Below are 15,139 nucleotides of genomic sequence, written 5' to 3' on the forward strand. Positions count from 1 at the left end.
GAGATCACTGAATTTCTCAAGCTATCATGAAGGAAATAATTCCCAGGAGAAGTGATTTAGCCAAAGTCACGCTTAGGTTATCGGCAGCACTGAAACTCCAAAACTAGGTTTCTGCTACCATAACAAATGGCACAAAAAATACATAATAAGTTAAATTTTAAAAGGGTTGGGGGAGAAAAGTAGAATGTTTATAGCCATCCAGATTATTGCCTTACTTGCCTTTCCTAATTTCTGCTCTGACTGTATCTAAAGAAGGGCTGAGAGTAGAAGCAACAATGAGTCCGGGCATCCAGGAGAGTAGCAATCCTCCACTTGGTCTTCTCTCCTGAACATGATAAGTACACTTAACCATAAAGCCTCTCTTCCACTTCATGCTAACAAAATAACTCAAATTGCTTTGCCTTAAAGAATAAAAGCTGAAATCTGCTTCCTGTTTCATAGCACAGCCCTTGAATGATGCCACACTACTACTTTATACAAACACCAACACCGGTAAATCTGTAACCCCACTTTCTTTCCAGGTTCCCAGCAACAGCTCTGTCCTTCTGAGGAATCCTGTCCCTAAAGCAGATCCTCCGGGGAACGTGCTTCTCCTCACAGGACTGATTACACACCCATCTCTTTCCCACACCTGTTTCTGTTTCAGTTATCTGCAAAAACGGTACATACGCCCAGAAGAATACTATGTAAACAAACATTGACTTATTTTAAAATTCAGAAAACCTGATCCTTCTTCAGATTTCTTTTCCCAAATTGAAGTACATATTAACACTCTGGGTCTATAAGCCAATACTAACATTCATTTCTGTACCAGCAGTATGCTGAGTAAAGAAGGGAGACTGATTGTGAGTATTATCTAGTTTTTACCTAAATTAAATCTGAAAAAATGCCAGATGACTTTTATAAAAATGTCTTCCCAACACTGTATTGATAATGTAGATTTCCAAGACAATAAGCAAAGACCAACCTAACACTTGAAGCAGATCTAACAAAAACCTCTGTTAAATTATCAAGAACACAATCGAGATACAGATTTATATATAATATTGTTAACAATGCACCTTGACCTGTTGTACATTAAAATATTAAGTAATAAGAAAATAAAGCCTTTATAATCAGTAAGACATTTAAAAACTAAGCACACAGATATAAATCTTCCCTGCAATTTTTCAAACAATGCTTCAAATTGCATAATGCTCAATACAGCATTTCTAAAATTTCACCAAACTTGATGTTAAATGTTTAGGAACCTCTTTTAAAGTTCACAAAAGACAGAAAGCTATATGCTATTAGGAAAGGACATGTTCCTCCTACTGCTATACAGATAATAATACAACAATTTTTAAAACATTTCCTCAATTGGGCCTGATGTGATGGTTCAGTGACTAAAGTCCTTACCTTGCAAGTGCTGGGATCCCTTATGGGCACTGATTCATGTCCCAACTGCTCCACTTTCCATCCAGCTCCCTTTTTGTGACCTGGGAAGGCAGCAGAGGATGGCCCCCAAAGCCCTGGGCCCCTGCACCATTGTGGGAGACCCAAAAGAAGCTCCTGGCTCCTGTCTTCAAATTGACTCAATCTAGTCATTGCAGCCACTTGGAGGGGAAACCAGAGAATAGAAGATCTTTCTCTCTGTATCTCCTTCTCTCTGTAAATCTGCCTTATCAATAAAAAAATTAAATAAATCTTTTTTAAAATTTCCACAATTAAAAATTAGAGCTGCTTAATGTACAAATCTGGAGTGACTATTTACCTAGAACTTTACATGACTCATGTCCACTGGAGTTGTACAATGGTGCTACCACAGTGCTGAAGAATAAACAGAAAATATGGATGAAGATTTACAAAAAAAAAAAAAAAAAGAAGAAGAAGAAACCAAACAAAAAAATATCAGGTAGGAAGCTTGATTTTTCAGATGAAGTGTACATATTTCTAAACATGCTGAAATTTATATTTAATAGGAAAGGAGTTCCAATTGAGTATGCCACTAAAACAAGTACCGAAGACAGAACCTAACAGTAATTTACTCTTTTAAAATACAAACCATTTCCAGAAAAAAACAAGAAAGTGTAACCAGGCCAACCACGGTAGCCTAGCAGCTAAAGTCCTCGCCTTGCATGCGCCAGGATCACAGATGGATGCCAATTCTAATCCTAGCAGCCCTGCTTCCCATCCAGCTCCCTCCTTGTGGCCTGGGAAAGCAGTCAAGGACAGCCTAAAGCCTTGGGATCCTGCACCCATGTGGGAGACCCAGAAGAGCCTCTGGGCTCCTGGCTTTGGATTGGCTCAGTTCCAGCCACTGCGGTCTCTTGGGGAGTGAATCATAGGACAGAAGGTCTTCCTCCCTGTCTCTCCTCCTTTCTGTATATCTGACTTTCCAATAAAAAACAAATAAATCTTTAAAAATAAAGTGTAACCAAGGTTGCCCTTGGGGTAACAGAGGCCAGAATAAGATTGCAGAGATAAAACTACAAACCTCTCATACATCATCCATAGCCAAACAAACACACCAAAATGTTGAAGGTTGGTGCTAAATAGTAAAAGAATTATTTTTTTTATTAATTACATTGCATTATGTGACAGTTTCATAGGCTCTGGGATTCCCCTAACCCCTCCCAGTGCCCTCCCCCCATGGTGGATTCCTCCACCTTGTTGCAGTATTACAGTTCAAATTCAGTCAAGATTCTTTCTTTGCAAACATATACCAAGCACAGAGTCCAGCATCTTATTGTCCAGATAAATTCAGTGGTTTCTTGGGGAGACCATCTCTGGTCTGAAGGCAAAGCTGGCAAAGTATCATCCCAATCAATTAAAAGCCCCAACATAACATCAACAACAATTTACAACATTATGGAATTAATTGACATGGTATTGAGTAACCAATATGTTTAAAAAAATGCAAGTTCTTAACCACATCCTGTGACTATTTCATTGACATTTCAATTTTAGTTTATACACAGAATCGGCAGCTGTACACCTTAAAATTAACTGTCTCGTGTCTATTTTCATTATAGTATTTAGCTGTTGATACTGCTGAAGCACAATTTTGGTGAACTTTGCAGATTTTAGGATAGTCTAAACTGGCTTATAACTCTAACAAGGCATGTATCAACAATTGAGGTGCAGAACAGTTTTAGGAGGGGTGTGCAGAGAAATCTTCAATACCCTAGTGAGAAGTAACTAATCTTTGTGTCCTATCTAGTAAGGTATATGTGAATGGAAATAATTTTTAAAAACAGATCTGCAGGGCCCAGCGCAATAGTGTAATGGTTAAAGTCCTCGCCTTGAACATGCCAGGATCCCACATAGGCGCTGGTTCTAATCCTGGCGGCCCTGCTTCCCATCCAGCTCCCTGCTTGTGGCCTGGGAAAGCAGTCGAGAACGGCACAAAACCTTTGGGACCCTACACCCTACAACCCTTGGGAGACCTGGAAGAAGTTCCTGGCTCCTGCTCCAGGCTTTGGATCGGCACAGCACTAGCCATTGCATCCACTTGGGGAGTGAATCACCGGACGGAAGATCTTCCTCTCTGTTTCTCCTCTCTGTATATCTGCCTTTGCAATAAAAATAAATAATAAATCTTAAAAAAAAAAAAGACCTGAAAAGCACAGTAAAGTCAACTTCTTTGAAATGATATGAAAAGTAACCATGAGAACTGCTTGCACCACCCAGAGTTTCCACTGTCAACTTGTGGCGATTTCTAAACTTAGGGTAAAGCACAAAAAAACAAATATGCTAAAAGTATTAACTTGTATATGATGACATGACATTGTGAGTTTGTATTAACTAGCACTGACATTTGATGGATGGATGAATAGACATTCAAGCAAGTAAATAAGCAATGATCTCTTTGAGGTAAGAGTGATACTTTTATCAAATGAGAAAGTAAATACTTTTCAAAACACATTCATAATATGAAAAATATTTTCAAGAATTTTCAGAATAATTCTGTTACTATATGACTGTATACCAAAATTTTATGTCTGTGAAGTATCAACCTACAGAAATTCTCATCTATTTTCAATTTTAAATTGGTAACAGAATATTTTAACTTACTTAATGATGTTATGAAGGGATTCAATGGAATTAGAGTTCATTTATTAAAAATACAAAATGCTTTAACTTCAACTTCATAGGCAAAAGAAACTGATTTCCAGAAAGGAAGATGTACAGCCGCTAGCCAAATTTCAATAATACTCCTTGAATGTTTCGCAAGTGGGTTTCAAAATTTAGTATCACAAGTTAAAAAGTGCAATCAGTGATGCTTTCCTTCTATTTGGATCCATTTTTCTTCATACAGTATCATTTTGCAGCTGAAGCAACATTAAAAGCAGGTACCAAAATAAACTGATCTTAGAAAGAGACCTTTAAATCGTTTGATGCAGGGTTAAACCAAGACTTTTGGAACTAAAAGAGTATATTTAGTTCTAGAGTTCGGAGAATATTTATTAGCTTCAAAATATTTGTTTAATTTCTAATTCTTTATCTTTAATATCTATTTATATGCAAATATTTGCACAAAATACATGCCTACATATACTTTGAAATATACATGCACATATAATAGGGCACATGCTCATAAAAAATTTTGCTAATGGCATGCTCTATCCAAGAGCCTTGCAGATAATTACTGTATTATGTCAGAGGTCCACCCACATAATCTCTAGAATTGTGCTGCAGAACAAATCCTTCAAGACTCACCTTTGTCAATACTTTCCAGTTGCACTATCCAAAGTACCTAAAATCTCTATCTTACTCTTTTTAAACAGCCTATATACTGCCAGTTTAATTTGAGCTAAAAACTTGGAAAAAAAAACTTTTCATAAAATGAAAAGGACATTGATTCTAATATCCTATATTATTAGAGTTTAGGCACTTTCTTTGAAAAAGAAAGAATAACAACTCAGAGGTGAAAATGATGTTATGAAGATACAAAACAAAAAATTAACCAATACTAAAAAGGGCCACACTTTTTCATCCATGGTTATCACACTATTCCTGATAACATTAATGAGTTTTCCAACTAGGAAAAAAGCAAACAAACAAACAAAAACACAAAAGTTCACAATTAAGACATAGCTAATCGTATTTTGAAAGAGTCCAATGTGTCATACTTGAAAGCCAAGTTACTTTTCCTTCTTTCCCTGTTATGTCCTACATAAAGCTTTGACTCCCCTAACTCAGTAGTTTCCCCTTCCTTAAATACAGGCTACTATACACTTACATAGTCACCCATAGAAAAGAAGCCTGTTACAAAATGCCACACAATTTGTGTAATGGGGACTATCGTACCCAGGTGTGAAGATGCAATGCAGTTTGCATCACTACTTCCAAATCAAAGATTGACTCCCAATGAAAGTGGTAAACATATCTTGACAATATGAGAAAAAACCTGTCACACAATCTCAAACAGCAAAGCATTCAGTGCGCTTAGCTCTCCTGCTTTCCCAGGTGCGTAAGTAGGGAGCTGGATCAGAAGTGGAGCAGCTGGCACCTATATGGGATGCTAGTACTAAAAGTGGTAGTTTAGCCCATGTGCCAAAGCAGTACCCTCCCATTTTACATTTCTTAGAAGAGAGGAGTTTCCATTGCCATTTTTACTTCTATAATTGTTACTATTTCATTGCTGCATAATAATAATTTGCTTTTTTCCCAAAAGTCCAACTTATTCTGAGGATTTATCTTCATAAGAAAATAAGAAAAGGAGTTCATAAATCTAGGCACTTAAAGACCTGCAATGAATAAAGGAAATTCAAAAAAATACCAAATTCTAAAAGTTTCCAGATATAACTGTTTCTCTAAGATTATGCTTGTCAACTGGAGGTTTAAAATATATATATATATATATATATATTTGTAATATATATATTATAGTGACAGATACAAGATTTCACTAATGCATAACAATACTCATCAGATTATATATTAAAAACACCTATTTTCATTTTCCTATCTAGTTGATATCTTTAAAATGATTATCTGAAAGATGCCTCTCCACTTTCAAATACACTCACTATGCCCCTGATCACAAAACCAAACTAAGAAAGAGAAGTGCACTAGTTAAGCACCTAGCCTCTAGCTATATCACATTCAAGGTGGCCATTCTAGGAGTCACAGACACACATGTAAGTCCAGAGTTGTGGAACACTGGGTTAAGTCACCGTCTGCATGCTCATATTACATGTGGCACCCTGGATGAGTCCCAGTTGCCCCACTTCTGATCCAGCTCCCTGCTTAGTCTGGGAAAGCAAGCAGACCATGATGCAAGCACATGGTGCATGGGCCCCTGTACTCTTGTGGAAGGCCCAGAGGGAAGTCCTGACTCCTGGCTTCAGCTTGACCCAGCCCTGGCCATTGTAGTCAACTGGGGAGTGGGCCAGTGGATGGAAGATTGACTCTCTCTCTCTCTCTCTCTCTCTCTCTCTCTCTCTCTCCACTACTCCCTCCTCCTTCCTGCTTCCCTCTTTCCCTCTCCCTACCTCTCTCTCTGTTTGCACTGTATGTGTTTGTGTGTGCTCTTCTCTAACTCCACCTTTCAAATAAACAAAGAGTTTCTAAAAGGCATTTCAAAGTTAGACCTAGAGTATAGTCAGTAATGTTAACATATGATCTCCCATGTTCATGGTTTTTAGGATGTTACCTGAAGCCTATTCCTAACGATGCTTTAAATCACAGATCAAAAGACACCTCCCACTAGAATCACTCTAGAAGCTTTCCCTGACATAGCTACTTCTGCTCTTACACATATCGTCACCATAGCTATTAGCACACTGCATAGAATCAACTAATTCAAACCTGTTCCCTAGGACCATGTATTTTCATCTTTGAATTATGTGATCAATGGGTCCCCAATCTTTTCATCATCAAGGATCCTTTTACTAGTCCTCCCTCATGAACCTCATATTTTGAAAGACTGTTGCCTATCAAGCTAACCACACTCACTATGCAAAAGCTAAGTTGATTTCTAATTGTTATCAATCAGAGATGCATAAGACTGATATTGAATGCTTGTGATCAGTATGGTATTGTTCACTTAAATTGGTTTATGAGAAATGCAGTGATAGTTTGGCTCTGGAAGTAAGTACGAAGATAATATAAATGAGCACTGACACTGTATCAAAGAGAATGGAAAGCAAACCAGCCCTATCTATGACATACAAACTTTGGAATAAATAACATCCTGAAGCAAAATTCAATTGAAACATTTATTCATATCAAGTAGGAAATTAGTATGACTGGTAAGTTTATCTACCCCACATAACTTTTAATTGAATGAAACACTAAAAAACTGAAGTGGTTTACAACACATATGAGAATTACCAGCCCTTCTTGTGCCACAGCTCTAGTACTGATCATAGAACCACTGCAAATTTATCCAAATACAATTTGCCAGCACTGTTCTGCACATCCTCATATACAGTACCTTCAAACTTAAAAAAAAAAACTATGAAATATATTCTATCAACATCCTCACATTCAAAACGAGGAATTGACCTAAAATTAGGCTGTGCAACTTTCCAAGATCACACACCATCTTAAGAAATAAGACTGAAAGACAAGGTTCAAATAACAAAAACTGGAAGTTTAGTTTAGTCTTTACATTACACAGCTTTATCATTCAAAAGAGTACTGTTCCACTTTCTCATAACATAAAAATAGCAGAAATAGATTCACACATACACATTCAGACATTAAGAAATTTCTGGTGTTTATCATTTACATACCATGTTATACTGTAAGTATTATAGTATAAATCATATTATTCAATTCTCTTCTTTGCAAGGTTCCAAAATAAGGAACACATCTTAATCAATTAATGGAGAATGGATGATCAATACTCCACGGAGAATGACAGTCAAAATGACTGTTCAAAATCTCCCCCCATCCTCACAGTTGGAGTTCCTAGCAAATTTGAGAACTTATACACTCAAGCTCTACCTCTAATCACTTGAATTTCAAAACTACAAATGAGACCCTGGTGGCGTTCCAGGCTTATGGCTTTAGCTTTGACCAGTCCCCAGCTACTGCAGCCTTCTGGCCAGTGCCTGAGTGGATGGAAAATTCTTCTCTGTGTCTGTCTGTCTCTCTCCCTGCCTCCTTCCCTCCCTGCCTCCCTCCTTTGTTTTCAATTTTTTTAAACAGATAATATGCATACATTTTTTTTCTTTTATACCAATCCCTGAGTTTAGTGGTCTACACTCATCTATTTCACTAAATGCTCACAGCAGCCCTATGACGCAGTCATCATTATTATTAGTGCTCCCATTTTCCAGATGAGGAAACCAAGGTTTAACAATCATGAATAAATTAGGGCAGATAGGGATGACTCTACAGAGAAGGTTTGAGGCTTGAGGTCCACAAAATTATTTGTGAGAAAATAACAACATTCCCAGGAAAAAGAAGTTATTCTCTAATAATTAGAAGCATTCTTATCATGTCTATCAATGACCTGATGAACTTTAAAGCAGCTATATCTTAAGTTTCTCCATCCACCAAATACTAAATCTTCCATAGAAGAAAAAAAAATCCTCAAAGAATAAGAATTTATTACCACAGAAACTTTTGTGACTCTTCCTAGGACCTAGTGACTGAATTGCATTACCCTATGACCTGTTTGTAAGCATTTGCAACTGTGTCTGAGAATAAGATACATTTGAAGCCTTTGGTGTTTGTTTATTTATTTACTTCTTAATTTAATTATCTGACAAGCACAGAGACAGAGACACAGAAAGGGTGACAGACAGAGTTCCCATGGACTGGCTAGCTCTCCAAATGCCAGGAGCTTTGAAATCAAAGTCCCCCTTGTGAAGACAAAGAACCAACCCAGGCTACCTCCCAGGTACCCATCAGCAAGAAGCTGGAACTGGGAGCAGAGTCTGGACTAAAAGGTAGGCAGTCCACTAGGGGATGCTACACATCCCAAGTGGCATCCTAATTGCTAAGTTGTGCCACAAAATCTATGCTCTTCATTAAAATATGACTAGCTTTCTCTTTTCTCAACATAATGTGCTTCTGTACTCTGAAAATTGAAACATCTTTCATTTTCTTTTGTCTAATTTTTAAAGGACAATTTTCCAAACCAGAGACTGTGCTCAGTGGAGTCAAAGTCATAAATAGCACTAAAGTTTATTTTCACATTTGAATGACTACATTAACGATAGACATTTCAATTTGTCTCCTTATAATGACTAAGAACAGAAAAATACTGAAGGTAGCAGAAATAACAGATCTTTTAAAGGGCTATTTTGTGAGACTTTCACAGAAGAAAGAAAGAAAGAACTTAAAATGAGATAACAAACTGTTTACATATATGCTAATATGCGCATCATGTAATGTACTTTGAACTTACCTTATATTTATTATGCCTATTTATATGTCATCATTTAAAAAGATAAAATCAATAAACTAAAGTAATTTGATCCAGAATAGCTAAAACACACAAAACTCTGAAAAGATGACATACTATCACATTAGGCTTCTTCAATATATGGTGCTTCAATCCAGAGAAATCTTTAAAAAGCTTTATAGACCAGGGGAGCTTAGTAAATAAAACACACCACTGAATTCCTTGCCACATATGCCACTGCAGAATGTTCGTAGAGAAAGAGCAAATACGGAAATAGAAAATCCAGAAAATTACAGAGCAGCAAATTCAAGCTGGTTACCAAAATGCAAAAATCTCTAAAATATATGCAACACTGGAATACAAATTGTGAGATTTCTTATTTCACTATTCTATCCAAAAATAATTACAGGTCAAGATCATAATTCAGTTCTTCAAAATAAAATCAAACACCTCCCTACAAATGCAGAGATAACTCTTTAAAGATTTTTATAGCTACAAATGATTGTTTTTCACTTGAAGCACTAAGAAAGAGAATGTCACTACACATTTTCATGTCATTAAGGGGTAAAAAAAAAAAAGAGAGAGAGAGCATTTAAGAAATCTTTAAGCACTGAAAAGGAATTTTTCCAATATTATCCACTGTGCGAATAAATGAGGATTACTAAGTGTATTCGCATTATATACTAGAAATATCTAAGCAGTTGGTTTTAATGTGGTTTATTAGTTTACAAGATTACAGTGTCTACAATTAACCTCAGAAAATAACTTACATAGTTCCTAAAGATGAAAGTTTTTGAGTGAATAGTAAAATATGAGTGATATATTAGGGGTCTTAGAGGAGCAAGAAGAGATTCTGAATATAAACAAGCCATCATTCTGGTAAAAGGAAATACAAACAACTAGAATAAAAATAGTTGATGCACAAAAGCCATAATGAGGGGGTAGCTCAAAAAATAACTTCTACTTTGAATGGTTTGGATGAAATACAAATTATCCACAGAAAAGTGTGGACTGGCATAAATGTTTGTACAAAATTATAAGTGTATTTCAAGAAGTATGCAAGAGGCAACCGCCTGCATGATGCACCAGGTCCCGGCGATGCTCTGCTTAAGTGCTGGTGCACAGAGTCCAAACCACAGCATTTTAATTACCATGCAGCCTCAGATATATTGCCTTTGATATGGAAATGTTCTTGTTCTCTCATCTTCACATATGGTCTCATGCACAGAAATCTTTATCTGATTCATAAAAAATAAACTAGAATCCAATCTCAACACCTGACCTCAGTGCTTAGAAGTTTTATACTAAGCATGGTGTCACTATAAAAAGAATGGCTAATATTGGTGTAAAGTTGGATATTTTGAGCAATGATATGAAGGATTTGCAGTTAGGAACTGAATCAATACTGCTTCTCTGAGGTTTTAGAGTTTCATGTTCCCTTTTTCTGAGACTACCACAGATTCGAGGAAAAACATCCTTTTTTGGAGGTGAGAGATTCTGCTGCAGATTTCAGTGATTCTCCATTTCAAAACCTCCGCTCACGTTCTTCAATTGACATTTTTATCCAAACTATGACAATGGATACTTCAAACTTGAAAGCTTGATCAAAAAACTATGATGCAAATTTTGAACTATTTTCAGTTTGACTAAATGTCCAAACAAAATAATTGGCTTAAACGCTTTTACCCTCTTCCACAGAACCAGGAAAATAGAAACATTCTTCCTATGAGCAAATAATGAATATATAATGAGAGGATTACTCAAGTTTTTGATATAACTCTCACCAAAACAACTAGTTTTCATAGCATAATTGAAAAACTTCAAGCAAAAAGGATATGTTGCACATTAAAATGTGCATACATTTAAGAAAAATTGCTTTTCACATACTCTACCAGAACGTTAGCCTTTTTTGTTTTTTGTTTTTTCTTATTCCACTTGTATATTTTGAGATTCAAGGTATAATCAGTGGAAAATGTGAAACTGGGATAAAAACGTAAAATGTTCTAACTCTCTGTTTTTCTTGTCAGAAAAATAAAGAAATAATAAGGAAGAGCCCTATTTCTCAAGCAAGAAATAATCAAATCTAAAGTTAGTCCTTTTTTTCCCCTAAAAAGTAATGAATATTTGCTCATTTTTTCAGCACATTTCTATAGGAAAATCTGTTCTCATTAAATTTCATATAGCCACATAACTTGATAATTCTGAAACAACCTAGATTAATTTTCAAAAAAAAAAAAGGTACCATGACCCTCTAACCTCTTGACGGGACATAATACATGCCATGTGCAGATGACCTCGCTCTAGGTTATCTGCGTTTTATCATTTCCAGTACCTGTCTGTGCCTGATATGGTACTCTCAGACACATTAGCTTGATGGAATGTTTCACTTAACTTCAAAAACATCAATTGATATATGTATATATATGCTACAAATACATACATGTATCCTTAAACTGCACTTGTATTTAAAAAGCTTTTACACAAACCAAAATTTTAGTTGTACTGCACCATACTTTCATGAAATGCTGTTTGTAGACAGTGAAAAAACATGTGTATTTGCATGTATATATCTATGAATCCTTTCAAATTTCAAAAGAGAGATGTATAACCTAACAAAACTTAAAAGCATATAAAATGTTAGGCTACATTCAATGTATATTGGGTCTTGTTCAAAAGAAAATTAATTCACTTCTATACCTATTACACTGAAAAACAATTATTTAAAATCTCCCTGATTCCTTCAATGTAAGATGGATATATGAAGCAATTTCATCAGTGACCAAAAATTCAAAAATTCCCAAATTAGGTCAAATAGAAAAAGACATAAACCCTAAATAATGCTACCAAAAATTGCCACATATATATTCAGACTAATTATTTTAGAACCTTATAAAAGCAAATTTGCTACTTAACACACTAAATATATGTGCTTCCCTTAAAAAGAATATATCTGTTATTTTCTACTGCTAATGAAAAAAATCTCCAAAGGACAATATGATATTCCTATGGAATCTCATTTCATGTAAATACTCAACGACTAAACCATGAAAGCATTTAAGACACAGGTACTGCACACTGCTTTATTCTTAATAAATTCTATCTATATCTTAAACAGTATACTGTTGAGCAGTATACTTATACAATGCACTGCCATGGGAGTCGCATCAGGCTGCATAACAAAATAAAACTCAAGGTATTCTGCATTTAAAAAAAAAATACATATAACACCAGAAGAAAGTTCCTTCTCATCACTTCTAAAACAACAAATGAATGCCAACAATAAACATGACCAATAGTAATCCAAAAGGCAACCTGATTTCACGACTTTCAGGGAATCAGGTGGAAGAGCACAGGAAAATTAAAAAAAAAAAAAAAAGGCACTAAGTACATGGGAACAGCGAAGGAATCAAAGAGCTGCATCCGGTGACTGGTCTCAAACAGATCTCATGAGTGTGGTGCATGCATGCTTTCAGGGTCTGAAAGATGTTTTTTGGTTGTCTGAACTCCACACCCCCCCCCCAAAGAAGATGGACAATCTCTCTTATGAGGTTTTCCAAGCTGTAGGGACAGAGGGGCGGGAATCTATGTTTTGCCTCCTATTCATATGCTCACATGTGTGATCATGAAAGATCTTTTCAAAAGTGCTTACATAACACACTTATAGGTTGATAGACTGGAGCAGGGTGGGGGGTTGGTGGGGAATCAGTCATAAGTTTTCTCCTTACTATAAGAAAATATTATCCTGGCTCAACAATAACCAAAAAAAAAGCACATTCAACTTCATAAACCACGTTCCCACTTCCCATCAAGAAGGTAAACTCTTGCTACCATAGCAAAGCTAACACTGTCACACTGAACTGGGGGAGGATTTGGGGCATTTGTTTTGAAATAAAGAAGAATCTCCCAGTAGGTATCAGGCGTATCTGAGTGGCCTAAAAGCAAGGGGAGGAGGGTGACTGGAGCAAGTGCCTAATGCTGAGTGTTGAATTCCATGGTGACTGCACAGGGTGACAGAAGGAAGGTCATGTTCACGGCTGCAGGAATCTGGTCTCTGCCAAGAAGTGCGGGCTCAAGCTGACTGCAGGCAAGATCTGGGAGGCGAGGTGGGAGACTCAAGTGCCACTGTGGGCAGAAAGAAGAGGCGAGGAGAGGCGCTGCTCCTAAGAACCCCAGGCCTAACAAGATTGAGCCCAGGAGTAGATCTGTACAGGCTCCCCCACCGTGAGCACCAGCAGCCCCAAGCGGCTAGGCCTGTAGGGGAAACCAGAGCCAGTCATTGCACAGACACCAAGTTGCTGAGAGATCTTTGAGAGGGCAGGCAGGGAGGAGCACAGAGGCAAAAGGAAAACAGCTCAAACTGGGGACCTCAAGTCCCCTCCCAGCCAGGACGCATCACACTGGGGCTGCTCCCAGTGGGTCAGTGCACTGATGGACCCTCCCGCACAGGCCAGCTGCAGAAAACAAGCACACAGCCACATCTCTGCATCTCCTTTGCTCCCATCCAACCTGTGGGCTCTGCCGCTGGTCCCCGATGTCCCTTCTAGCCCCCTAAGCAACAGAAAGAAGGAGAGGAGAGAACGCAGACCAGAGGTAAAGAAAACAGAAAAGAAAAATCTAACACAAAGCTGTGCTGCCTTAGCCTGCCCTGCCAGGGCCCCCAGAGGCTGTCCTGACCAGTTCTTCCGTCCGGGGGGAACCCTGCCCCGCGGCAGAGCTGAGTGCACCAGGTCGGCTAAGCCCGTGCCTGCAGGCCTCGGGACGAGGTGCTGAGTGCGCAGGCTAATTATACATGTGGCATTTGGGCAGCCGACTGTCCAGTGACACCTTACCTTATGAGGAAACGTCAACCCCAGGAACTGTTCAAAACAAAATGCCATCGCGGGATCAGCTTCGCCGGCTCTTGGCCGGTTCAGGACTGCTTTTCCCACAGCCTTTCGCACTTGGCGCAAGAATGCGGCCTGGGGAGGCCAGCCGTGGGCGGGCGGGCCGGCCTCCCGGCCCGGGGTTGGGGGTGTGGGGGGGGACAGGCGGGGCGGGCCTTGCAGGTGTCCGTCCTGTCCCCCCTCGCCACGGACCAGCTCGCCGACCAGACCACTTGACCTTTTTATTCACCAAACCCACCTCCTAGAAATAGAATGGGCGGGGCTGCGTCTGTTCTCCTCGGGACCCGGGGGAAAACCTGGGCATGTGACTATAAAGGGCAGGAGAGAAGAGACCCCAGCGGGCGGGGGAGAGGGGCCCTTCCTCACCCCCCACTCCAGCCGGCCTCGGCTGGCCGGGCCGCCCCCGCCAGGGCCCGAAGTGCGCGCCGGAGGCCAGAGCGGGCCGGGACGTCACCCGAGCGCCCCACTGACCACGCGGCGGGAGTGCCGAGCCAGCTGCCCGTCCTGCCGCGGGGACAGCTCCGGCCACCTCGGGACCGAAACTTTATAAGAGCGGCCCTCACGACAAAGTCGCACGTAAAGCGAAGCGGTCCGGGGCAGCCCTTCTCGCCCCACAGCCCGGCCCCACCAGCACAGTTGCAGGGAAAGAAAAAAAAACTTATTTGCAGTGCCCCCCCCCACGAAAAACAAAATGATGCCGTTCACTATCTGGCAATTCAGACAAAATCAACGTTTTCAAACTTGCTCAGCGTTAGGACAGCGTAAATGAAACTCAAAACACGCCGGTAACAAACCACCTTTTATCTGCTCCCAACACAACACTTTTTTTTTAATCTGAAAGCTCCGTGTAGCGCCGAGGAAACCGCCGAGCACGTGGCTAATCTGTCCCCGCAGCCCCGGGCTCCTGCTG

The 15,139-nt window shown here is 39.0% G+C and overlaps 1 long non-coding RNA gene across 1 annotated transcript in view; it reads right to left on the minus strand.

Annotated features, from left to right (window-relative positions):
- Window positions 1–14,366, minus strand: part of LOC121167619 — a 135,301-nt gene extending 120,935 nt beyond the window's left edge. The window contains exon 1 of the long non-coding RNA XR_005885604.1: window positions 14,176–14,366. This is a non-coding gene — a long non-coding RNA (uncharacterized LOC121167619). The remainder of the gene's footprint in view (window positions 1–14,175) is intronic.
- Between the last annotated feature and the right edge of the window lie 773 nt (window positions 14,367–15,139).

The sequence above is a fragment of the Ochotona curzoniae genome, unplaced genomic scaffold (genome assembly GCF_017591425.1).
Source record: "Ochotona curzoniae isolate NIBS_2020 unplaced genomic scaffold, NIBS_Ocur_1.0 patch401, whole genome shotgun sequence".
Taxonomy (NCBI): domain Eukaryota; kingdom Metazoa; phylum Chordata; class Mammalia; order Lagomorpha; family Ochotonidae; genus Ochotona; species Ochotona curzoniae.